Source organism: Gorilla gorilla, chromosome 7 (assembly GCF_029281585.2).
Source record: "Gorilla gorilla gorilla isolate KB3781 chromosome 7, NHGRI_mGorGor1-v2.1_pri, whole genome shotgun sequence".
NCBI lineage: Eukaryota > Metazoa > Chordata > Mammalia > Primates > Hominidae > Gorilla > Gorilla gorilla.
The window spans coordinates 133,949,315-133,966,634 of NC_073231.2; the positions used below are offsets into that span (position 1 = coordinate 133,949,315).

General features: G+C 44.2%; 1 long non-coding RNA gene across 2 annotated transcripts in view; it reads left to right on the forward strand.

Moving 5' to 3' along the window:
• The first annotated feature begins 2,013 nt into the window (after window positions 1-2,013).
• LOC134759122 (uncharacterized) overlaps window positions 2,014-17,320 on the forward strand; it is a 52,087-nt gene continuing 36,780 nt past the window's right edge. Inside the window, exons 1-2 of one of the 2 annotated variants that reach the window (XR_010135044.1) lie at window positions 2,014-2,136; window positions 6,816-6,956. This is a non-coding gene — a long non-coding RNA (uncharacterized lncRNA). Of the gene's footprint in view, window positions 6,957-17,320 lie in introns of both variants that reach the window. The other variant, XR_010135045.1, reaches the window with a different exon arrangement.

Sequence of the window (17,320 nt, forward strand, 5' to 3'; positions counted from 1 at the left end):
GGAAATGGTGTGAGAATCAGAAGCAAGGTAGAGGTGTCTGCCCCATGTCAGGCCTTATGTAAGGCTCTGGAAGTATATTATTTCATTTAATGTTCCACAAACCAGCAAGATGAGTGTTATACCTTTCTTTAACAGATGTAAAGTCAAGGGTTGGAGAGACTCTAAATCTGGTCAGAAATGCAGTTCACATTTGAACTGAAGCTCTTTAATGTCAATGCCTGTATTGATCTGTCTCCTTCTTTAGGCCATAATCAACTCAAGATAGACTGAACTTAATTCATCTCTGTGTCCCAGGCCCAGCACTGTCTCTGAGCAGATATTTGATGTGTGAACATATATGCTGCAGTAGATCTCTGGAATTAAAAGGAAACAAGAACACATGGGCCTTGCCCCCAAGGAGCTTACCATTTAGGTGGGCGGGCAGACTTTGGTAACAGGTGCAAGAAAGCAGTGCCTAAATGCCTGTCACACAGCAAGGGATTTCTACTCTAAATGGGAGGGGGGATGACATTCTCTTTGCTGATCCAGCCTTTTAATTTAATCAGGCTAAATCACTTGGGGATACAGAATTTTCTCAGGACCCCTGTTTTACTGCAGTTCAGGTTGTCTCTTTTTCCCCAAACTCTGACATTCCTGGCTCTATCCCTGTCTTCTCTATCTGCCCCATTGCTCTGTCACTCTTCAGACTTTGGGCTCAAACTTGCCACACAGATTCTCTGCTCTCTTCTTTCCCTTTGGTGTCTCTTGCTGTCTGGATGAGAATCTACTGCTCCAACCTCAGGGGAGCAACCATCAGCTGGACCAAACTCCACTTCACCACCTCCAAGTCAAGAAAATGTGGTATGTGTACATGCACGCACATGCACATACACACACACACACACACACACACACACACACACACATATATATATATATATATACCCTTTATATAATAATAATGATATATAATCCCTTTTCCAAGAACCCATGTCTTCTTCAAAACAGAGTCTGGGGCAGGGGCTCTTCTGGGTGGCATAGACCTCCTTGGCAGATTGGTGAAGCCTATGATCTCTTCTCAGAATGACTTTAAATGAATTAAATAAAGATACATGGGATTTCAAAGGAAACTAATTATAGCAAAAAAACTGTTATGGAACAGTACACACACATGCACACACACACAAACTATATTAGTTATCCATTGCTGAGCAACAAAAAGTGTATTAGAGCAACAGGCATTTATTATCTCCCAGTCTCTGCAGGTCAGGGGCCTGGGCGCGGCTTAATTGGGTCCTTTTGCTGAGGTCTCTCATGAGGCTGCAATTCAGGTGTCTGCCAGAGCTGTAGTCATCTTGAGATGGACTAGGGATGAGCCTGCTTCCAAGCTCACTCACAGGCTTGTGGGCAGAATTTGGTTTCTCACAAGATGTCTGACTGAGGGCCTCATTTCCTCGCTGATTCTTGGCCAGAAGCTGCCCTCAGTTTCTTGCTATGTGGGCCTCTCTGTGGACAGCTCACAACGTGGCCTCTGGCTCTGTCAGAGTGAGGAGGTAAGAGGGAAAGTGAGTGTGAGCAAGACCAAAGTCATAATCTTTTATAATCTCCTCGTGGATGTGACACCTCCTCATCTTTGCCCTATTCTATCCATGAGAAGCAAGTCACTAGGTTCAGCTCACACTCAAGGGAGAGCTGAAAATGAGTTGTGAAAGCCAGAAGGTGGAGTCATTGAAGGTCATCTTAGAAGCCTGAGTACCACAAGTGCTCTATATGCTATTTGAAGGCATCAAAGAAGATCTAGCAGAAGTTCAGTAACTAATGTAACTTTGAAATAGACACGAGGGCAATATTTCATGATCTCTGCCACAGCTGACATATGATATTAAATTATCTGTCATTTCTGTGGATGACAAAAATCACAGCTATTGCTAATAAACTGTGTGTTGTCTACATACACAAGTGATAGAAATACTAAATTTCAATTACAGGTGAGTGCAAATCAAGCTGTATTTTTTCCTTATTCTTCACAGGCCTCCAGACGTCTGCCTTCTGATCCTTGAAGAGTTCATGGACCTAAGTTAAGAACCTCTCCTCAAGAGACTGAATGCAGGCAGAGATGGCTTATTGGTTCATCACAGGTTATGTAAACTACCCACTGTAAGATCCCCAGATTCCTTGGGGCTAAAAGGTGTCCCAAGAGGGTTTACAACATTGCCAGAAATTAGTGGGGTCACTTCTGTCCAGGTTCTCGTTTTCAGCCTTGTGTGTCTAAAAAATATATTTTTTATTCTGCATTCTAAGGTGAGCAGGGTTTAAGATTAGACTCACATTAACTAGATTTGTAAGAGGCAGAAGTATAATGCATATTTTATCCACTCAATCACTCATATAGTCAATCATTCATATAGTCTTCCATTCCTTCGGAGCACACTGTTAGGCACACACTGATTGACCACTACTGTGTGCCAGGCACAAAATACATGCTAGGATCAGTGGTCTCTGAATAGTAGTTGAAGACATAATCCCGGATCTCTGGGAACTGATGGTGGTTTACAGTGGTCCTCAGCTTCCCTTTTCACCCATGACACATGCATGACCATGATATTTACTCTAGGGAAATCCATTTTACTTCCACCCATTCCTGCATTAGCTCACTTCCATATAGAAATTTTAATCTCAGAAGAGCTTTGGAGGAAGCTTCTATCCTAGTCTGCTCTTCCCCATGAAAGAATGGCTTTCAGAGTCACATGTGTTCTCTCAGCTTCTACCTCTTCTGTAAGGTCAGTCCCCTGGGACAGCCCTTTCCCTGAGTCAGGGTGATAGGAGGGGTGGGAAAGAGAAGGAGAGAGGAAAAGAAAGAGAGAAGCTTGAAGTTTTATAGCTGTAACTGAGTAAGTCATCTCTATCAGAAGAGGCAGGAGTGGGAAACCTGTTTTTGACTCATTTCTAAGCCATGTGTTCTAATTCATATTTACCAGCATGGGAAAACAGTTCATCCCTACCTAACTCTCAGGTCTGTGGCTCATTTGAGGGGGAAAACTATAATTATCACCAATTTACACTTTCCTATGGCCATGTCCAGGTTCTCCATGTCCTTACAACTCCACAATTTTTTTCCCCAATGCAAGAATGACATTATTAAGTCCATAATTCACTTTAATGGATCTTTATTCAACAAATATGTATTAAGCACTGGGCTAGACGCTAAGGATTGAAGCAGGAATAACATCAAGGAGGAAGTGCTGCTCTCCTGGAGCTTACATTCTGGAGGACAGACACTGGTTACAATTAAACCAAGATATGGATGAGATTCTGAAAAGTTCTTTAGAAAAAATAGGCCACAGGCTGGAGAGAGAATAACCAGATGACGTTTATGTTGACAAGGTGGCCAGGGAAGTCTTCACTGAGAAGAAGGCATTTGACTTGAGACCTGTAGGACAAGAAGCTGGGCAGGTGAAGGCTGGGCAGAGAACATTCCAAGCAGAGAAAACTGCATGAGGCCTGAGTTTCAGCTGAAGCTTGGCATGTCTGGAGAAAGAAAAAGTTTGCATATTTTTACTTAATTGTGTTCAAAGAAAAATACATGTGATAATCTTGGTTTGATGTACAAGTGGTATGAATGCACAGATTACTCCTAAAAGAATTTTTCTTTATGTGTATATATGTTACTAATTTTACCTATCACACTTTGGGAAAACTAATCACTTTTAGGCCCATACTAGAGAACTTATGGATAATTCTGGAGACTTGAATATCTACCAGCCTCAGTAACTGTCTTTCTAGAACAGCACTGGATAAGTCCTGCCTTAGTCTTCCTTTTGTCCTAGACTACAAATATTCTCTTCATGTTGATCCACTTTATCTTCAGTTTGACATACCTTAGACTTTTAAACAATCCATTCACATAGCAAGCTTCATGCAATGTCATCCAAAAAGATTTCTAATTTCTCTAAAGTTTTGGCCCTTCTTCCTGTCTTTGGTGAGATTCCTTCACCCCTAAGGACCTCTGCAATGTTATAAATATTCACCATTTATTATATATATTTTTTTTCTCTAGCTGTTTCCAAGTTCCTACTCTGGGAGCAAGCCATACCCAGCACTTCCTCTTCTCCCTCTCTGTGTCCCACTGCCACTGAGTGAAGCCACACTCGGTCCAACTGGCGGATCTTTCTACCCTCCCTTCCCTCTAAATATCCTTTGGCCTCAAATGCTAATTGAAGAGCTCAGAAAGAGGACATTAAGAAGGGGGCTTTCTGGTGGGCAACAATGAATCACCGGCAGAATCACTGTTCAGACAGGCGGAGACGGGTCTTTCTCGCCCTCTGATGAGTCACCACTGTGGTGGGGGGGAGTGGACAGTCAGCCAGACAGATAATGTGTCAGTCTCTCTCCTCAGCCTGACCCTGGACATCAAAATAGACTGCGGTTCCCTCCTTCTGGGCCCATTGCTGGCATTTGACCTAATGCTGTAGAAATTTAAACCAACAAGGAGGGTAGTAAAGTTAAGCTTTCTAGGCCATTGAGCTGAAGTTTTAATATTGTAACAGAGATTCTTAAGACAGGCTTGTCACCCTGGCCAGCGGCTACCCAAGTAATGTCTTGCTGACCCAGGCCATCCTCTCCACCGATATAAATGCTCTGTGCTTCATCTCAATGTTCTCATCGTTGAGGTCTCGTTTCATTTGACAGTGAAAAATGCAGACCAGATGAAAACCACTTTCTGCAAGGCAAACAATAACAACAGCTTCTGTGAATTAAACATCTACTGTGCCAGGCACTTGGCAAACATCATCTCATTTAATTCTCACACCTTCTCAAGTAGGTATGGCTCACTCTACGATACAGACCATGAAACTGAGGCTCAGAAAGTTGCAGCCATTTCCCCCAAGTGTTCACGGGTAGGAAAGGGTAAAACTGACTATAGAATAAGGTGATTATAGAACTTATCATCCAAAACAGGGCACTTTTGAAAGTAAAAGGGAGAACTAGTAATAATTTCACAGCCACAGATGCAAAGGGGAAATGTCCCAGCAAGCCAGAATATAAAAATGCCTGAGTTTTGAACCAGTCTTTTTGGCTCTACAGCCCAGCCCATTCACCCAATTGGTTGTCAGGAAGGTAACAGGAGAAGTTCGTAATCAGCTCCCCTCATTCTCTTATGATTTTTTTGCTTGCTGTTTCCTTTCCCTCTCTTTTCGTTCTGAGATAGTAGGATGAAGCCCAAACCTCTGTGCTTTCAAGCAGCCCTGTGGACGATTCTGATGTGCTGCCAGGCATGAGTACTCCTGACGATATGATCTTTGAGGACAGGCATTTGTTCTTGTTCATCATTGTATCTTAATAAGTAACATATGGGCATGCAGTAAGTGCTTAATAAATGTTCATTCAATGAATGAGTATGTTATTGAATGAATGCAATGATGTGCAGAAGCAAGCAGGGAGGAGTATCACTGTGTGTCTGAGGAATATAAATGAGTTTGGGGCATCCATATAAAGAGAAATGAGAAAGAGGAAACAGTGGACACATCTGCCAGGCTGAGCTTCAATTTCATCATTAAGGCAGAGCCACCAGTCTCTGAGTAGGAAAGTGACACAGTCTGATTTGCATTTTGGAAAGAACATTTGTGTGGTTGTGTTCCAGGTTAAGCCTATGAGAAACTAGACACTGAAGGTATTTAAAACATGTTTTCAAAAGGGCTACCGAGTGCCTAGCATAATATAACCTTTTACATATTTGAACAATTTCCAAGCTGGGGCTAGCACCACCCCTGCTGGGAGTCAGAATCTGGACACTTTCTGGACCGTAATTGCTCACCTTGTTGGGACACCTACGAGCCACTCTTTCGGGGGAATGTTTTCTGTCTGTTTGTTTTCTGGCTTCTTCCCCAATATTAGCAGTTCTACCATGGGGTGGCTGGGTGGGTGGAAGGGACCCACGACATTCAGGAAAGTGAGGAGCAGTTTCTGTGATTATAGCAGACCCATTCACTGGAATTTTTCCTGACATCTCTCCATGACCTTTATGCCTCCAAGGGCCTGGACACAATGCAGCAGCTCTCCAGCTGGGACAGGGCACATGAGGGGGTATCATACATGAGTGTTCCCCCAAGTGGGGCTGTGGCCACTGCAGAGCAGCCCAGGGGACCTTGCTGTGCACAGCCCTATGTCCTGGGGTTTCCCGCAAAGCTTTGCCCTGTCTGGTGAGACGGCTGCCAGACAGTATGAGATGAAAGACACCGTTCACACTTAATGGTGACTGGAATGTGCGCCATGTAAACCAGATGATGTGGAGACCAATTCATAACCACTTCACAGTTCAATGATGAATGGTGGGTCCCTTGTACTGACTCTTTAACTAGCTCCCTTCAAGGAACAGGCGGTTTCCGAGATCGTCTTAAAGCAGCGTGGGATGTCCAGGCCCTGCCCAGGTCCTATCTTTTCTTCCAGCACCATCCACCTCCCTGAAATCTTCTCATAGCACCTGGTCCTCACCTCGTTCTTCTCGTTGAATTCTGTTTCCTCCTTGGTGTCTACCTTGCTACATTCATTCCACAGGCATCTCTGTTCTATTAGGCAGTCCTTTCTGTAAGCATTTCCCATGGATATTATAACCTAACCTTCAAGCTTTGTCAAAACTTATCAGCAGAATTCTGCTTGTATCTTGGGCCAGAATGAGTCACAGCCCATCCCTGGATGCAGAGAAGGGTAGGAACTCTGATACTTGGCTTCTCAGCTTCCATACAAGAGGTAGCAATGGAGAAGAGTGTTGGGAGAAGATTTTAGTAGGGAATCAACAGTGTTGACTCCACACCTACCATTGTCATTCTATTTTACAGATTAAAAAACCAAGTCACATGGAAGATAAATAACATGCTCAACATCACCCAGCCAGAAGTGGTGGAGACATGGCCAACATCACAGGGGACAACTCCTGAGCCTGTGCTAGGAACAGCCAGTCTTCCTGAATTCATGATAAAGTAAGAGGTAGAACCGTGGCCAATTGTCTTTGGGAGAAAGTGGGATCAAGGACAACTCCAGGATTCTGCCTGAGATGGGACACACTAGAGCATTACTTGGGAATGTAAATAATAATATCAAATTATTGAATGATTTCCATGGGCTACTCTCTTCATACACCAGTTCTAATTCTGATAAGCTTGTATCATTATCTTCTTTTTAAAAAGCATGAAAACAGAGGCTCACAGAGATCATATTATTTTCCCCAAGTTGCAATGATGGTAAACACAGATGACAGCTGGACATCAACTAGGTCTGGGTGGCTTCCAACTCCAGTGACTCAATGCTGCTCCACACGGCCTTCTTACAAGGAAAAATGAGAACAGGCCGTGGGCCGGCTTCTGTAAATCGCGTGTTGTTGGAATTCCTGTCCTTCCTTGACCCAGATTTGTAAACAGAGGCTGTGGAAGCCAAGGTACACATGGGCAGATGCAAATGAGCCGTCTGCTGAGGAGAAAGTCGAATGTGCTCGGGGTGGGTGCGCGTCTGCCTGAAGCACGTGTCCCTGAGGCCTCCTGCTGTCTCCCCAGCCGGCTGACGGGCCCGGTGGTCTGCAGATGGCCACGAAGTGTCTCCGGGCTGTCCAGCTGCAGCCTGGGCGGGCTGGCGGTTTTTTTTTTTTTGTGGGGGGAGTGATTCTGAGGGTGCTGGGTGGCCACTGACAGAGCTTCCTTCTGCTACTTTTAGGCTTGTAGCTGAGCCTTTTTAAAGGGAAGGGGCGGAAATAAGCAAAGATATTTGCTGTGACCTGGAACTGAAATGCCTCACTTTAAAAACAGCTATCATTTACTCACTCATCCAAGAAATACAGGTTGAGCCCCTTCAGAACAACAGGCCCTGTCCTCAGTGCAGCGGATGCAGCAGGGATGCATACAGAGTACCTGTCCTCAGGGAACTTGCAGTTTATTGGATGGAGACAGACAACCCATAATGATTTGTATAAATGTCTAATATATGCTATAGAAAGAGAAGCAGCAAAGGAAAGGGGTGAAGGATGAAAAGGCCGGGGGATATTTTTCTGATGAAGTGACATTTGAGCAGAGACCCAAACAAAGCAAAGCAGTGGGCCCAGCAGATATCCGAGGCCAGGATGGTCTCTGGCAAAGGGAACAGCGAATTCATAAGCCCTGAGCAAGGCGAGCCTTCAAGGGTGTAGGCCTTCTTCAGATGTGTAAAGAGCACCGTGCTTGGGGAGGGTCTGGAAGCCGCGGCCTGGGAACAAGTGAGAGAACTGAGGTGTTTAGGGCAGAAAAGGGAAGTCTTGTGAGTAGCAGGCAGCTTTCCTCACGTAAAGGGTTCAAATGTGGAAGAAGGATAAGACTTTTTATTACATAATGCCAGAAGTTGTAACCAAAGACCAGACCAGCTGATGGAAGTTGCTGGAGGCTGTTTGCAAAGGTATGTTGAATAATGCCCAAAGCATTGGCTCTAAAGAGAAGGAACCCGATATTAGTGTACTAGGGCTGCCATAATAAAATATCATAGACTGGAGGCCTCACACAACAGAAATATTTTCCCACGGTTCTGGAAGCTGGAAGTCTGAGATAAAGGTGTTGGCAGTGTTGGTTTCTTCTGAGGCCTCTTTCCTTGGCTTGTGGGTTACCATCTTCTCTGTATGCCTTCACATGGTCCTTTGTAGGACCATCTGTGTCCTAATCTCCTCTTTTTTTTTTTTTATTTTATTTTTTGAGATGGAGACTCGCTCTGTTGCCCAGGCTGGAGTGCAATGGTGCAATCTCCGCTCACTGCAACCTCCGCCTGCAGGGTTCAAGCAATTCTCCGGCCTCAGCCTCTGGAGTAGCTGGGGCTACAGGCATGAGCCGCAATGCCTGGCTAATTTTTTGTATTTTTTTAGTAGAGATGGGGTTTCACCATGCTGGCCAGGCTGGTCTCGAACTCCTGACCTCATGATCCACCTTGCTCGACCTCCCAAAGTGTTGGGATTACAGGCTTGAGCCACCGCACCCGGCCCTAATCTCCTTTTCTTATAAGGACACCAGTCATATGGGATTAGAGCCTACTCACATGACCTCATTTTTACGTACTTACCTCTTTAAAGGCCTTATCTCCAAACAGAGTCACATTCTGAAGTACTGGGGGTTAGGGCTTCAACATCTTAATTGTAAAGAGGGGACACAGTTTAGCTCCTAACAAACTTTTCCTCACAATTTAAATTTATTGAAGAAGCTGAGTTGTCTGTTCTGCACTGAGTTATTCATTCTGTCTGGATTTCTCAGATTGCCTCTCTGTGGTTCACTGTTTTCCTGGTAAATGGTACTTAGATCCTTGATGGAATTTAAGTTTGATTTTCAGGCAAGAATACTACATCAGGTGGTGGTGCATACTTCCATCCAGAGGCAAATGATATCTTCTTGTCTCTCTGTAATACACAAAACAATTTTCAACCAGAAATGTAGATGAGTGAGGATTCTGACGTACCTAGAATATTTGGATGACTGCTGCTTGAATGGGTGGCCTTGAGACACCTGAAGACCCTGATGTGCCTTCTGAATCACACCACGATTCAATTACATCCACCATTTAACAACAATAACAACTCTAGAAGGTACTTATTTTGTAGATGTCATTACATTCGTGTATGAGACTGGAGTCTGGAACAGAACCCCCGACTAACCTGTCATGCAGAAGGACAAACATAAACAGGCTTCGGGGTGTGAAGGAAATGTTCCAAGAGCTGGGTTTGGCTCCTGACCCTGACCCGCCACATACTAGAATGTGATCCTAGCCAAGCGACCTAAAACGTTGAGTCCATATTCCATATTGGTGAAATGTGTATTACACTTCTCTCTTCAAAATTTGCTTCTGGTGTCACCTCCCCCAGGTAACCTCCTCCTACTCTTCTCCCAGCCTTGCCTGACAGCTCATCCCTGGGATGTCCCTCTCACCGAATGCTCACCTCCAGCATGCACATAGCTTCCCTTTTGCTATTTATCCATGTGTCTCCTCCTCAAACTAGGAGTTCCTTCAGGTTCAGTACTGTGTCCTCAAAATGGTTTTCAAGACGGTTGCTTGTTCATGGTAGCTGCTCAAACAATAATTCAATGACTAAAAGCGTTGCTCCCAAGTAGTGTTCTAAATCTAAAAATCCCAGGAAGCTTATTTTTATTTTTATTTTATTTTTTTTGAGATGGAGTCTTGCTCTGTTACCAGGCTGGAGTGGAGTGGCACGATCTTGGCTCACTGCAACCTCCACCTCCCGGATTCAAGCGATTCTCCTGCCTCAGCCTCCTGAGTAGCTGGAACTACAGGCGCATACCACCACCCCCGGCTAATTTTTTGTATTTTTAGTAGAGACGGGGTTTCACCGTGTTGGTCAGGATGTCTCGATCTCCTGACCTCATGATCCGCCTGTCTTGGCCTTCCAAAGTGCTGGGATTACAGGTGTGAGCCACCGTGCCCTGCCAGCTCTTCAGCAATTACTGATATACCCCAGGGCGCAACACTAGAGCTCTCCAGGTGATTCTAATATATAGCCAGAGTTGAGAACCACTGTTGTAGGGCAGTGGTTCTTAAAGTGTGGTCCTTAGACCAGTGTATTGGCATCTACCTGGGAATTTGTTAGAAGTGCAACTCTTGAGTCCCACTCCAGACCTACCCAATCAGAATTCTGGGTCTCGGGCTCAGCTACATCTGTTTCATAAGTCCTCCAGCTGATTCTGATGCACGCTAATGTTTGAGAAACCTTGTTCTAGGGCAGGAACCAGCAATTATTTTTCTGTAAAGCGCCAGATAGTAAATATTTATGCTTCGTAAATCACTCGGTCTTTGTGACAACTACTCAAGTCCGCTGTTACAGCAGGAAAGCAGCCATAGATGATATGTAAATACATGGATTTTTTTTTTGTTCCAATAAAACTTTCTTTACAAAAACAGAGCCTAGGCCGGGCGCGGTGGCTCACGCCTGTAATCCCAGCTCTCAGGGAGGCTAAGAGGTGGGAGGATAGCTTGAGCCCAGGAGTTTGAGACCTGCCTGGGCAATATAGTGAGACCCCGTTCTCCAGAAAAAGGAAAAACAAAAAAAACCAAAAAAACCCAAAAGACAAAAAACAGAGCCTAGGCCCAGACCTTGGTTTGCCGATCACTGTTCTAGGAGATGGAATTGGTCAGTCGTTGTTATGTAACAAGTCACCGTGTAAGTGGCTTCCTATCCACTAATTTGAACCATTTATTCTTACTGAAACATCTGTGGTTAGCTGATGTAGCCTAGGTTTGCCTGAGGGGAAGAAGTGGGGAAATACACCCCACCTTTAGGGACAACTATAAGTCACACGGCAAAGAATGTAAAAAAGGGAAAAATGAAAGATGAAGAACTGAAATCAATAATTCATTCTATACCAGGGAGTAAGTGAAATAACACACTAAAAGTGCCCAGAAGTATCTGAGCATATGATCCATGCCTTGTGAATGCTGGCTATTGTTATTATTATAATTATTAATTATTATTCTTTATTTTGTATAATTCAAGGCTAGAAATTGGATGCAACTGTCCATTCTTTTGGGAAGGCTGTTTCAGACATCCTCAGTGATGAGTGTCACTTATCATTAGCACTTGTGATAACAGGTGCACAGAGTTGTCCGTGCTAGCAGCCTGCTGTTGACAGAACAGTTTGTTCTCAGTGCTGTGTGCTGTTTATTCAGAGGAGGCCCCAGGACAGGCTTGTCATGTCATGATCAGTTGCTGCTGAGAAACAGGCAAATCATTTCTGATAGCTGATGTTCAGTAGGGATGGGGAACTTAGATCCTGGTTTGAAAGAAGAAATGACTTGTTTGGAGCTCAAGTAACTGGATATTCTTAATTAAGGAGAGTATATTTTTGGTATGCCTTAGGGAAAAGAGGCACATGAAGAGGATGCAAATTGGCCTTAGAGATTTATTAGTAATGATTAACTTGGCAATGTATGTCCTGGGCTCAGTACAACTTCCATCATCCCGGCTTCTTCACTGTGGTTCCCATGTGCTCTGTGTAGACCCCTTGTGTCTGAATCACCTGGGGGATTAGCAACACATACTCATTTCTGGGGTCTAACTCTAGAGTTTCTGACTTGGGAGTGTGAGGCGAGATGCTGGTTGTAAAATTTTTCTGTGCCGGGCGCGGTGGCTCACGCTTGTAATCCCAGTGCTTTGGGAGGCTGAAGAGGACAGATCACGAGGTCAGGAGTTCGAGACTACCCTGGCCAAAAAAGCGAAACCCTGTCTCTACTAAAAATACAAAAATTAGCTGGACGTGGTGGTGGGTGCCTATAATCCCAGCTACTTGGGAGGCTGAGGCAGGAGAATCGCTTGAACCCAGGAGGCGGAGCTTGCAGTGAGCCGAGATCGCGCCACTGCACTCCAGCCTGGGCGACAGAGCGAGACTCTGTCTCAAAAAAAAAAAAAAAAAAAAAAGTGTGATTTAATTTTATTCTTCAAAAAATAAAATCTGTCAAATTGGGATTATGAATTCCACTTTATGAAAGAGAAAATGTGCTGAAAGTCACATGGCCAATGAGTGGTGGAGGTTGAATTCAAATTGAGGTTTGTTTGATGTATGTAGTGACTGAAACAGAGCATGAGGCGGTGCTCCTGGGGGCCTGGTAATGTCCTGATTCTTGATCTGGATGTGGGCACCTCAGGAGAGAATTTCAGTGTGTAAACATTTATCACCATACACTTGGGCTTCCTGCACTCGTCTGTGGGTGTTTCTCTTCAGTGACAAGGTACAAAAACAAATCCAGGTGTGTCTGGTTTGCAAAATCGTGCTCTCCATTATCTCCTCTTGCTTTTTAAAAATAAGAGCTTAGTTCCTTCCCAACCAAGTTTTGGGACAGCTCCATGTGAAGTTACACAATGTGTAAAAGAACAGTCTGAGCTAGAACCCAGGTCTTTTTCTTCCTCAACCAATATCAACTGATACTCTTTTTTTCCCCACTAGTCACCTCTGGGGAAGCCCCAGCAGATGCTTCATTGTGACTGTTTCTGGGATAGTACAGAAGACCATTTTACACAAGACTAAGAGGCTTTCATTATAGGCCAGGAGCAGTGGCTCACATCTGTAATCCCAGAACTTTGGGAGGCTGAGGCGGGTGGATCACTTGAGGTCTGGAGTTTGATACCAGCCTGGCCAACATGGTGAAACCCTGTCTCTAGTAAAAATACAAAAAATTACCTGGGGGTGGTGGCATGCACCTGCAATCCCAGCTACTGGGAAGGCTGAGGCAGGAGAATCACCTGAACCCGGGAGGCAGAGGTTGTAGTGAGCCAATATCATGCCACTGCACTCTAGCCTGCGTGGCAGTGCAAGAGCCTGTCTCAAAAAAAAAAAAAAAAAAAGCTTTCATTATAATTGACACCTATATCCCTATGTCCTTTAGTCCCAGGGTTTTCTTAAAACAAACAGCGTTATTTAAGTGTGTATATTTCATACTTAAATTGAAAGTGTGTAGTTTGGTAAGTTTTGACATATGTCTACATCCATGAAATTAAGATAATGAACATGCCAATCACCCCCAGAATTTTCTTTTGCCCCTTTATAATCTCTTCTTCCAGGTTGTCCCTATTAACCTTCCTGTCCCCTCACCCCCAAGGCACCAATGTTCTGCCTTCTGTCACTGTGATATTAGTGATATTAGTTGTCACTTCCTAGAATTTTATATACAAAGAATTAACCATCATATACTCTTTAGCATGTGGTTCTTTCACTCTGCGTAATTATTTTGCAATTCATCCATGTTGTAGCATGTATCAATCATTCATTCCTTTTTGTTGCTCTGTGGTATTCCATTGTATGTATGTACCATGATTTGTAGATCCATTTGTCTGCTGATGGACATATGGATTGTTTCCAGTTTTTGGTTATCTCAAACAAAGTTGCTATGAGCCTTCTTGTACAAATTTTTGTTGGACATATGCTTTCATTTGTGAAAATACCTGAAAGTAGAGTGGCTGGATCATGTGGTAGGTGGATGTGTAACTATTCAAGAAGCTGCCAAGCTGTTTTCCGAAGTGGTTGTACCATTTTACATTTCCCCTCACAGTGTAGGAGAGTTACAGTTTCTCTACACCCTTGCCAATGCTGAATATGGTTAGTCTTTCCCATGTTAGCTATTCTAATAGGTATGTAGTGCAGACTTCTGCAGTTCTTTGGGCAGCTCTTTTCTGTCTGGTTCTGGGGTCTGTGAGCTCCAGCTACATTGTTCTACTTGGACTCACCTTTGTCTCCCCAACTCAGCCTGCCTGCTGGGCTCTGCCTAGATCCCACTCCCTGTGCTGAGACCTGGAAAAATTCTCAAGGTGGTCATCTGGGGCAATCATAGGACTCACCTGAGCTAGAACCCCAGCCTTTGCCTCTCCAGTCAACATTCTTTATATTTCCATACCATGCCTCAGGTATGTGTTATTGTCCTTTGTTGCCTGACGTCAAGTGTTTTCCAAACTATTGTTCATATTTTGTCCATTTTTTTTTGTTAGGTGAAAAGGCAGATCTCATCCCTGTTACTCCAATTTGGCCAGAAGTAGAAGTTTCCTCTACTTCCAGCGTTTTCACATCTCTCAGGCTCTCAGTGGAGATGACTCCAGTTTCCCTAGTGCACAAAGGTATCCATGACTCACAGACTTTTAGAGCCCTTTGTATGCAATGAGAGTTCAAAGCTTATACTAAGTGATTATACTCTTAGGATGAAATGCAAGCATCCACCTGTGGGTATGCTAATTCTTGCCCCATCTGGTTTATGAAAACGAACAAATAAACAAAAAAACAAGAAGCAGCTCATGAATTTAACAAAGGCAGCTAACACTAATGATTAAGTAAAGCTGTATTGGGTACCACTTTTTTTTCCCAGATGTTGTATTAGACTATGAAGATCTAAACATGAATAATGACTGTATTCAGTGAGCTCATATTCCACTGGCTATAAAAATTCATGGACAAGTAATTACAATCTAGTTTTAGAAGTATAAGGATTTGAGTAGGTGTTAGGGTGGTTCTGTGGACTAAGAGCTGAGCAATCTGCTCAGTGCGGTCAGTCAGAGACCCTAACTGATGGTGCTTATGCTATCTACCTCCCAAAGGTGGCTCTGGAGACCGCCCTGGTAACTATCCCAGTGACCTAGAAGGAATAGAACATGAAGGAGGTCACCCAAGGGAGGTTTATAAGGGCCAGGGCAGGAAGTGGTGCCTATCTCATCTGCTCCTTTCCCACTGGGTAGAGCCCAGCCATGTGACCACACCTAACTGCAAGGAAGAAGGGGAAATGTAGTCAATCTCTGTGCCCAGGAGCAAGAGGAAACAGATTTCAGTAACCTGTTCACAGAGTCTGTCAGATTATGGATTTCTCTAATGTTAGTTTGAAAAATTTACTTTTTTCTAAGCTATTTGTTACAGTGACTCTTACACAGCATTTGATGGGGGGGAACCATCACTGTCATGTGCATTTGACATTGGCATGTGGCATTTCTGAACTCAGAGGTGTGAGGAAAGGAGCAAGCGGAGTATAACCCTGTGTCCAGCTGAGCTGCAGGAGTAGGAATGTGGGGCACACCTGCTTCCCACCTTTTACAGCCATCCGGAATTAGAAGCTTGCCACAAAGGAAGAGTGAGGACCTTTAGTGACGTGGCATTGAAGCCTCACCAGGGCAAAGTAACAAAACCAGAGTCCAGAGAGACAGCAGTCCCCAAATCAGCCCTGTGCTTCAGTATATGACAGAGGCAAAGCAGTTATATAGTTATCCCAAACTCTGACTTTAGGTCACTTTTGGGTCTTGTCTATCTAGCATGTCAAACTAACATGTTATAGATGAACTTTGGAGTAAGGTAGACCTGGGTTTGAAATCCAGATCCCCAATTGCTAAACTCAGGAGGTTACTTGACCCCTCTCTGTATCTTGCTGTTATTATTATTATTATTTTTTGAGATGGAGTCTCACTCTGTCGCCCCGGCTGGCGTGCAGTAGCGCGATCTCGGCTCACTGCAACCTCTGTCTCCCAGGGTTCAAGCGATTCTCTCTGTCTCAGCCTCCCAAGTAGCTGGGATTACAGGCACCTGCCACCAAGCCCAGCTAATTTTTGTATTTTTTGGTAGAGATGGGGTTTCACCATGTTGGCCAGGCTGGTCTTGAACTCCTGACCTCAGGCGATCTGCCCCCCTTGGCCTCCCAAAGTGTTGGGATTACAGGCGTGAGCCACCACGCCCAGTCTGTATCTTGGTATTCTTATTTGTAAAATGGAACTAACAAAATGCCTATTCATCACACTGTTGCATGAATGAAATACGTTTATACTCAGAAGATACTTGGTATAGTGCCTGGCACATGCTAAGCTTTCACTCCATGACAGCAATTACTGTCAGTAAATTGGGAATTATAATTCCTGTCTTGTAGAGGTTTGTGAGGATCAGTGGGAGAATGTCACAGAGCCTGATCACAGAGCAGGCATTCAATAAGTAGTTGTAATTATTATGGCAGTATCACTGGCCACATACACCAGCAAGGCCTAAGATGCCCCAGGGGACACTCGGAGTAGGACCCAGAGATGGTGTTCACATAGGGTATGTTGGTGGCTGATTCGTGGTGAGGAGCAGAGAAGACAGTTATTAATATCAAAAGGAAGAAATGAATTAAAGTGTCTTTCGATGGTGACTACTACACAGCTGAGGTCCCAGGAGGTCTAGAATGGTCCTAGCCATTTCCTCAATCAAAGTTACTCAGCTTACTATATTTTCAGGTTGTCTTCTCAAAGACCAGTGCAGTGGATTTTCTTCTTCATCTTCCCATCAGCTTCCTCCAACTTGTGTTATTCTTCTGGGCCTAGCATCCTGTCACCAGCAGTATTGTCACTGGAAGTAGTTCCCTGCATTGTCTGGCTCTTTATCCTCATAAAAATCCTATGCTTGTCACTCCATATCCAGCTGAAATGCTACTGCCTTTTTGATATCCTTCTTGGTACTCCTGCAGATACAGTCCATTGCCATATCCCACGGTGATTTAGACATAGCCTTGTTGTGATACTCACCACCTTATATTAAAGTCATTTGTTTATGTGCCTGTCTCCCCAGTAAGCTAGTGGCCCTGCCACTTTAACTGCAGAGTTCCTAGTCCTAGCTTGATGCATTCATGCATTAGGTGCTCACTCACTGTGTGTTAAAGACATTTGTGGAATGTTCCCATTGCACCTGGAGCAAGAGAGTGAACAAGAGTGGTCACCACACCATGCCCAGGCAATATCAGGTCCTCCTATCCTTACCTCCAAAATATACTCTACTCCACTCTCTTCTTCCCATATGTATCACTCTCACTCTGTTTCAATCAATTCATTCTCCATCATCTCACA